Genomic DNA, 9,290 nt, shown 5'->3' on the forward strand with positions numbered 1-9,290 from the left:
AGATGTGTGTTGGGAGGGATTAGGTCAAAAGGGCAAGTCCCTCATGAATGAGATTAGAGTCCCTGTCAAAAATACTTCTGAGAGGGGCTGGGGAGCTATCGAGGCATGCAAGAGCACTTGCACATGCGTGAGGTACTGAGTTCAAATCCCCAGTGCCCACAGAGAAAGCCACACAGAAAGCCAGCCTAGCTCCTGTTTTAATGAAAGAGACTTGGCCATCCATAATGGAACAAGGCAGGAAGTGACAGCAGCATATCTTAGCATGTGCACACGGGTGCAGCTCCTTCCCCCACATAGTTAAAAATTGCTCCCTCCCTATGCCCTCTGCCATTGTACAATGTGACCGACCATCCGAGGACACAGGAGAAAGGCATGCGACCTGTGAGGTCCTCAGCTGACATCACACCTACGGCTTGATCTTGGACTTTGAAGCTTCCACAGTTGTAGTATAGTGGTATATTATTTGTGTTTTAATAAATAAAACTTACCTGAAGGTCAGTGCAAAGCAGGCCAGACTAGTCAGCCACACAGACCAGGCAGTGGTGGCACACACCTTTAATCCCAGGAGCCACACTAGTTAACCATAGAGGCTGGGTGGTGGTGGTGCACGCCTCTAATCCCAGCACTAGAGAGGAATATGAGGCAGGATGAGACAGGTATGCTTTCTCTTTCAGTCTGAAGTTATCAAAGAGGTAGAGCTTTCTAATGGCTTGGCTGCTTTTGCTTTTCTGATCTCCAGGTTGAACCCTGATATCTGCCTCTGGGTTTTTATTATCTGTGCTACATTGTTTACTATTCAGGCCAGTACATTTCTGGGTTTGGTTGGAGAGCGGTGGGGTGGGAGTGTGAGTGCAGCCAAGCGTGTGGCAGTCAGAGGCCAGCTTTCAGAAGTCACTTCTGTCCCTCCACTGTGGTTCTTAGGGTCAAAGCTAGGTGGCCAAGCTTGTGCAGGAAGCATCTTTACCCACTGAGCCCTCTCGGTTTAATTTTTTGAGACAAGGTCTCCCTATGCAGTCCTGGGTGGCTTGGAACTCAGTAGGTAGACTGAGCTGGCCTTGAACTTGTGATTTTTCTGCCTCTGCTTCCCCTGTGCTGAGATTAAAGGTGTGTGCCACCATGCCTGGTTAATAATTTTCAGTTGCCAGTGTTTTTGTGCACACACTTTGACTCTGGTTGAGCTGCTGTACCAGATACGGTGTCCTTGATTGAGCAGATTAATTCATCTCACAGTACATGATGTGCAGCTGTTTGTTTAGCAGGTCTTTTTCTCGGTACCTGTTCATAAGGATCCCCAGAAGCACTTTGCTTTCAGTTGGCAAGGGCAGCAGTATAGATCTTAGGGTTTTCTGTTGGTGTGAAGAGACACCGTGACCACAGTGACTCTTATAGAAAACATTTAATTAGGGCGGCTCACTTACAGTTTTAGAAGTTCAGCCCAAGGGCTGGAGAGATGGCTCAGAGGTTAAGAATGCTGACTGTTCTTCCAGTGCTCCTGAGTTCAATTCCCAGCAACTACATGGTGGCTCACAACCATCTACAGTGAGATCTGGTGCCCTTTTCTGGCCTGCAGGCATACATGGAGGCAGAACACTGTGTACATAATAAATAAGATCTTTAAAAAAAAAAGTTCAGCCCATTATCATCATGACAGGAAGCATGGCGGGGTGCAGGCAGATGTGGTGCTGGAGCTGAGAGTATTACATCGTGCAAGGCAACAGGAAGTCGACTGACTGTCACACTGAGGGAAACTTGAAAAAAAGGAGACCTCAAAGCCTGTCCCCATAGTGACACACTTCCATCAACAAGGTCACATTTCCTAATAGTCCCACTTCTTTTGGGGGGCCATTTCCTTTCAAACCACCGCAGTATAACTTTACAGTTTTACCTCAAGGATATGTTAACTCTCCAGCCCTGTGCCATAACTTAGAAGAGATGTTGTTCATCTGTCTCTTTCACAAAAATATTACATTGGCACACTATATTGATGATATTATGCTGATTAGACCAAGTGAGCAAGAGGTAGCAACCATTTTGAACTCATTGGTTCAATATGCACATGGGAGATAAATCCAACCAAAATTCAAGGGCCTTCTATCCCAGTGAAATTCCTGAGAGTCCAGTGCTGTGGGGCATGCAGGGATAGTCCTTTTAAGGTGAAGGATAAGTTATTGCACTTGGGTCCTCCCACCACCAGGAAAGAAACACATTTAGTGGGCCTATTTGGATTCTGGAAACAGCACATTCCTGGTTTGGGTGTGTTGCTCTAGCCCACGTACCAAGTGGCTCAGAAAGCTGCTAGCTTTGTGTGGGGCCTGCAACAAGAGAAGGCTCTTCAGCAGGTCCAGGCTGCTGTGCAGGCTGCTCTCCCACTTGGACCGTATGATCCAGCAGACCCAATGGTGTGTGAGGTGCTAGTGGCACATAGGGATGCTGTTTGGAGCCTTTGGCAGGTCCCTTAGGTGACCTTTGGGATTATGGAACAAGGCTCTACCATCATATGCAAACAACTATTTTCCCTTTGAGAGACAGCTGTTATTGAGCCTTAGTGAAAACTGAACATTTGTCAAAGGGCCACCAAGATACCATGGAACCTGAGCAGCCTGTTATGAGATGGGTGTTGACTGGCCCATCAAGTCATGAGGTAGGACATGTACAGCAGCAGCAATCTGTTATCAAATGGAAGTGGTATATATGTGATTGTACCTGAGCAGGTCTTGAAGGCACAAGCAAGTTACATGAAGAAGCTGCCCAAATGTCTATTGTTTCTACTCCCATTACAATGCTGTCTGCTACCAAGTATGTGTTCCCTATGATTGGTTGTCAGTGTGTCATTCAGGCACCACCCAGAAGTGCACAGCTGCAACATTATATCCTCATTCTGGGATAACCCTGGAAGACACCAGGGAAGGGAAACCTTCCCAGTTGGCAGAACTCTGGGCAGTACACCATACATTTTGTTTGGAAGGAAGAATGATCAGATGTGCAATTGTTTACTGATTGATGGGCTGTAGCCAATGGATTTCTGGATGGTCAGTAATTTGGAAAAAGTAGAATTGGAGAACTGATAAGAAAGTCATCTGGGGAAGAAGTATGTGAGTAAATCTCTCCAAAAATTGTTGAAGGATATGAAGATACGTGTGTCCCACGTAAATGCTCACCAAAACATGACCAGCTGAGGAAGCATTCAGTTATCAAGTAGGTAGTGTTGGACCCTAGAGTCTAATCACCAAGGAGGAGTCGACCCCCAGAGACTGTCTCTCACCACCACAGCTGATGTAAAAGCATGAGGATTTTATTAATTCTGTCATGACAAGGTCTTCCAGCATTAGGGAGGCTAGAAAGACCCCAAATAGCGGGTACAGGCTACTTTCAAAGGAAAAGTCACAGAAGCAAAGGGGGGGTGTCTAGGGGTTGTTCTTTGACTATTATGATTGGCTTATTCAAAAGGGCTACTATCAATAATTGGCTGGAGAGTGGTTGCCAGATCAGATGAGGTAAGAGGTCACTTTGACCCCGTTTCCCAGGGACTAAGTCAAAACATCAGTAACTGAGTCAACACCTAGGGTTATCTTGCCCCTATTCAATAACTGAGTTCTATTTGGAGAACATTCACAAGGACTCAGGGAGATGATGGAAAGTTCCCAATATTTTAGTACATGTGTGGGCAATTGTTAGGTCCTTGGTTCCCATGGGGAAGCGGAGAGCATTACTGCTGAGACTGAGAGGGCTCAGAATTGTTATAAATGGCTTCAGAATTGTCTTCAAGTTTTACAGTAGGATGACCCATTCCTTGGACAGTCATCCTCTTTCCCCAGCCATTCCTGTCACTGCCCAGTGGACCCATGGTGGCAGATATGGGGTTATGCATGGGCTCAACAACATGAACTTCACTCACCAAGGCTGACTTGGCTACAGCTGCTGCTGAGTGCCAGATCTGCCAACAGCAGAGGCTAGCCCTGAGCCCCAGATATGGCTGTCATCTGGTGACAGGTTGACTACATTAGACCACTTTCTCCATGGAGAGGACACACTTTATCCCTATTGGAGTAGACTGTTATTCTCGTTATGGGTTTGCCTTTCCTGCATGTAAAGCTTATCCCAAAACCACCCTCTGTGAACGTACAGAATGCCGTATCTACAGAAATGCAACAGTGGCCCACAATCATGGAATCCACTGATCTCACCGTGTCCCCACCATCCTGAGACAGCTGGCCTCATGGAAGTAGCCTTCTCCCCTCTTTGGTATTTTTTTTTCTTGTTTTGTTTTTGTTTTTTTGAGACAGGGTTTTTCTGCAGCTTTGGATCCTGTCCTGGAACTAGCTCTTGTAGACCAGGCTGGCCTCAAACTCAACAGAGATCTGCCTGCCTCTGCCTCCCGAGTTCTAGGATTAAAGGCGTGCACCACCATACCTAGCTCTAAGCTTTTCTTTAGTTCCAGCCCCCACAAATGTCTTCAAAAGGCTATTCCAAAGCTAGGTGGTGGTGACATAGCTACACCACCAACTAAGTGACTGCAGCCTGGAGGGCTTGGGCGGGGTTCTCCAGAAGGTGATAAATGTTTTGAATCAGCATCCAATATATATGGTGTCGCTCATAGCCAGGATCCATGGCTCCAGGAATAAAGGGATGGGAAAGGGAATAGTTCTACTCACTATCACCCCTACTGACTCACTAGAAAAATTTTGCTTCCTGTTCCCACAACTTTAAGTTCTGTTAAGACCACGTGGTCAGTTGCAGAAATGAGGATTATAATTGACATGAAGGTTTCTGTTGTATTTTCTTAAGAATGCATTTGTGTTTTCTTTGCTTTTTCTTTATCATGTGATGTAACATCAATTAAGAGACTATCAATGAAAAAAAGAGACTATCAATGGTTACCATATTTAAATTGAGATACTAAAAGAATGTCTTTTGGGGCTGGAGAGATGACTCAGTGGCTAAGAGCACTGGGTGCTCTTCCCGAGATCTTGAGTTCAGTTCCCAGTAACCAAATGGTGGCTCACAACCATCTGTAATGAGATATGGCATCCTCTTCTGGCCTGCAGGCATAAATGCAAACAGAACACTGTGTACATAATAAATCTTAAAAAAGAAAAACAAAAAGAATGTCTCTCAAGTGAAGGGGAAGCCCAGCCAATCACTTTGTTGGTAGGGCATGTTCCCCTGGGCTAATATTTACTTATAAATCTTGCGGGTGTGCTTCCTGCTTGCTCTTTGTTTTTCCTGTGCTTTGTGGGAACTCTGGCTTTGTAAGTCCCCCTTTTCTTACCCTTATTAAAGCTGAATATTTTTTTTTTGTTTTTTCGAGACAGGGTTTCTCTGTAGCTTTGGAGCCTGTCCTGGAACTCCCTTTGTAGACCAGGCTGACCTCGAACTCACAGAGATCCACCTGCCTCTGCCTCCCGAGTGCTGGGATTACAGGCGTGTGCCACCACTGCCCGGCAAAGCTGAATATTTTATATTAAACCTAGTCTGGTTAATTCTATCGACCACTCACCAACCTTCAAGGGATATTGCCACCTATTCTAAACTTTTAATTTATGTGTTTGTGGTTGTTTGTGGGTTATAGCATGTTTAGGCATAATTATGACCTAACTGCATTTAGAATTTTATTATTAATTCAATCATCAGATTGAATCAATATGGTGGTACACATTTGCAATCCCAGCACTTATGAGATAAGGCAGTAGGATTACAAATTTGAGGTCAGTCTGGCTTACATAGGAACACCCTTCTTATGGGAAAAACAAACAAAACTGGTCTGCTGATTTATGGTGTCAGTGTCAGCATTAAAAGCAACACATGGGTTAAACAGCACTCATACCTTAAAAAGACATAATCTTCACTGCAAATTCACAACCACAGATGCATAGGTCTCTTCCACTTGGGGTTTATTGTTGAGCTTGTGTTAGTTCACTGCTAGTCAGGCTAAAATGTGAGTCACAGAAAGAACCATTGGGTGGCACAGCCCTGATGGCTTTATAGGACAAAACCTAAAGTTGTCCAAGCATCAGAAATGCACAAATTTGGATCACTGAGACTGAAACCTGCTAGTGCTGATCTCGGTGTCTGCACCCATAGGACACATCCAGGATTGCTAGAGATGGTTTGCAATATAGCAGAACATGATGTCAAACACATTCATTCTTATTAAATTCTAAGAGTTTGTTTCCACAGTGCATATTTCAAAGAAGGACAAATCCCAAAGGCGCCTTATTGTCAGTTTTATTGTAGCTTGACTCTGCAATGTATTCTGATTGTGTTGCCAGTCTGTGGTGTAGATCTAAAAAGAAAAAAATAAAAATCAGAATTCTTACTCTCCCTACACTACATGATGTTACAGAAGTATTTCCATTTTCAGTGTAAGATTTCTCTATGATTGTGGATGGCATTCCCCACTACTAGCTATTCACTCATCCTTCCATCAATTTACCTCTTTTTGTACTCACTTTTTTTCTACAAAGAATAGTTATGAAAGCATAACTTTTTGTGTTTGTGTGTGTGTGGTGCTGTTGATCAAACCGAGGGCCACATGCAGGTCAGGCAAGCATTCTACTACTGAACTATATCCCCATCCCTCCAAAAGATATTTGAACAACATTAAAACTGAACATAGCAGTACATATCTTTAATCTCAGCACTCAGGAGGCAAAGGAAAGCAGATCTGTATGAGTTGGAGGCTAGTATTGTCTACATAGGGAGTTCTAGGCCAGTCAGGGCAATATGGTGAGACTCTGTCTCAAAAAACAAAACAAAAGAGCTAGCTGAGCAGTGGTGACTCTCTGTGAGTTCTAGGTCAGCCTGATCCACAGAGCAAGTTCCAGGACTGGCTTCATAGCTACTGAGAAGCCATGTCTTGAAAAACTAAAAAACAAAAACAAAACAAAAAAAACCACAAAAAAACTGGGCATGGTTGTCCATGCCTGCAATCCCAGCACTTGAGAAGCTGAGACAGAACTGTCACAAGCTTGAGGTTAGCATGGGCTGCTTGCTAACTTTAGGATAACTTGGCTGATAGAGCAAGACTTTATCTCATCCTTCACTCCCAAGAGAACTGTAATGAACTCCAAACTTGGCTGTTAGCTACTGCAGGTGGATCATGACAACTGGAGAATATATATGCAGGACACACAGGAAAGTGACTGCTGATCTTTGCCAAATCAAGGTGGGATAGTCCTTCAAAACTCCTGTTTCACAGAAAAATCTGTCAAATATTCTAGGCCTGTAGGCCAAAGGTTATAGAGGAAACTTGGGTTACTGTCCAGGCAGCCAGATGGCTCTGTTGTTTCAGTTTTGGAAGGTGTTTGCTCTGTACTTCCTGCTTACTCAGGCATTATGTCCTTCTTGGGTCTCTGATGGAATTAAAGACTATATAGTTTTCCTTAGTCATGATAGAAGAAAATAGATAAGTACTTTCTCTAAATTTGTCAAATACAAGTGGACTGGACATTGTAAATGTAATTCTTACTTGATAATTATTTTTATTGTATATAGTTTCATCTATTAAAATTAATACCTCTCCTATTTAGATAATACCCGATAATTGTTCTCATTGTATATAGTTTTACTATGTTAGAGTTAAAAACCTTTCCTTTTTAAACAAATAAGGGAAAATATTGTGGAATAGTTTTATTATACACTGTGAAGATGTGTCACTTGGGTTTAATAAAAAAGCTGAATGGCCAATAGCTAGGCAGCATTTTTGGGGTACAGAGGATGCTGGCAAGAAGGGCAGAGTTATGAGGAGACTCGGAGCAAGCATGACACATAGATGAGGTAACAAGTCGTGAGCCATGTGGCAGCGTGCAAATGAATAAAAATGGGTTAATTTAAGTTATAAGAGCTAATGAGAAACAAGCCTAAGCTATTGGCTAAGCTTTCATAATTAATAATATGTCCCTGTGTTTATTTGGGAGCTGGCTGGTGTAATAGAGGACTTGCTATATAATACACTATTGAAATAGGATTTGAGGCTTTTCCAGACCCCGGCCAGCTGGTCTTGGTGAGTTCCCAGTAGAACATCCCCATTGTCTCAGTGTGTGGGTGCACCCCTCGCGGTCCTGAGTTCCTTGCTCGTGCTCTCTCTCCTTCTGCTCCTGATTTGGGCCTTGAGATTTCAGTCCTGTGGTCCAATGTGGGTCTCTGTCTCTGTCTCCTTTCATCGCTTGCTGAAGGTTAATATTCAGGAGGAATAAAACCTGTCTCTCTGAACATAGCGGACAATGAGGACTACTGACAACTCAAGAACAATGGCAATGGGTTTCTGATCCTACTGCAAGCACTGGCTTTGTGGGAGCCTAGGCAGTTTGGATGCTCAACTTACTAGACCTGGATGGAGGTGGGGGGTTCCTTGGACTTCCCACAGGACAGGGAACCCTGATTGCTTTTTGGGCTGAGGGGGGGGACTTAATTGGGGGAGGGGGAGGGAAATGGGAGGTGGTGGCGGGGAAGAGACAGAAATCTTTAATAAATAAATAAATTTTTAAAAAAAGCAAGCAAAAAAAAAAAAAAAAGAAATAGGATTTGAGGGTATGGGTACAGCTCCAGGGTATAACATATGGTATATATAAAGTTTAATCCTAGTTTAATCTCCAGACAACAGATTAGTTAATATTCTGGAAGTTCACTTTTTGTGCGGAACAACCTGGAAGGCACAATGATGTAGTGGGAATGGTGGAGTCACAAGTGTCCAAAATAAATATGAGTACTACCCAAATAGGGCTAGGGATGTAACTGGTAAAGTGCTTGCTTAGGATGCCCAAAGCTCTGGTTTCATTCGCCAGCACTGAATGCTACATGCTTGTAATCACAATACTCAAGAGGTGAATATAGGTGGATCAAGAGGAGTTCAAGGCCATCCTCTGAGTTTGAGTCTAGCTTGGGCTGCTTCAAACAGCAACAAAAATCTGAAGGTCCTATCTCTGTCAGCATAATTCAAGATGTGACCATAATTCTCTTATACTCTGCACTCATTTTCTCTTGGTTATAAACTGCCATGTTTATTAAAGGCTGAAGAATAGTATGTAGAAGACATTGACTGCAACTTTCTTACCTTCATCACCTCCACTCTGAGATCACAATGAATATAAAGAATTTAGAATGACTTTTCCATATTACATACAAGTTTCTCCACTGCAAGAGCTTATGCATTTAGCAAGCCCCCAGGAAGTAGGGCTTCTACTATTGTGACGTTACATGGCTCCAGGGTGAGCTCACACATTAGTGCACTTTGATGACATTCCAGTGGCTCTCATGTTTCTTAAATTCATGGGCATCTTGAGAACAAGAGA

Source organism: Microtus pennsylvanicus, chromosome 3 (assembly GCF_037038515.1).
Source record: "Microtus pennsylvanicus isolate mMicPen1 chromosome 3, mMicPen1.hap1, whole genome shotgun sequence".
Taxonomy (NCBI): Eukaryota; Metazoa; Chordata; class Mammalia; order Rodentia; family Cricetidae; genus Microtus; species Microtus pennsylvanicus.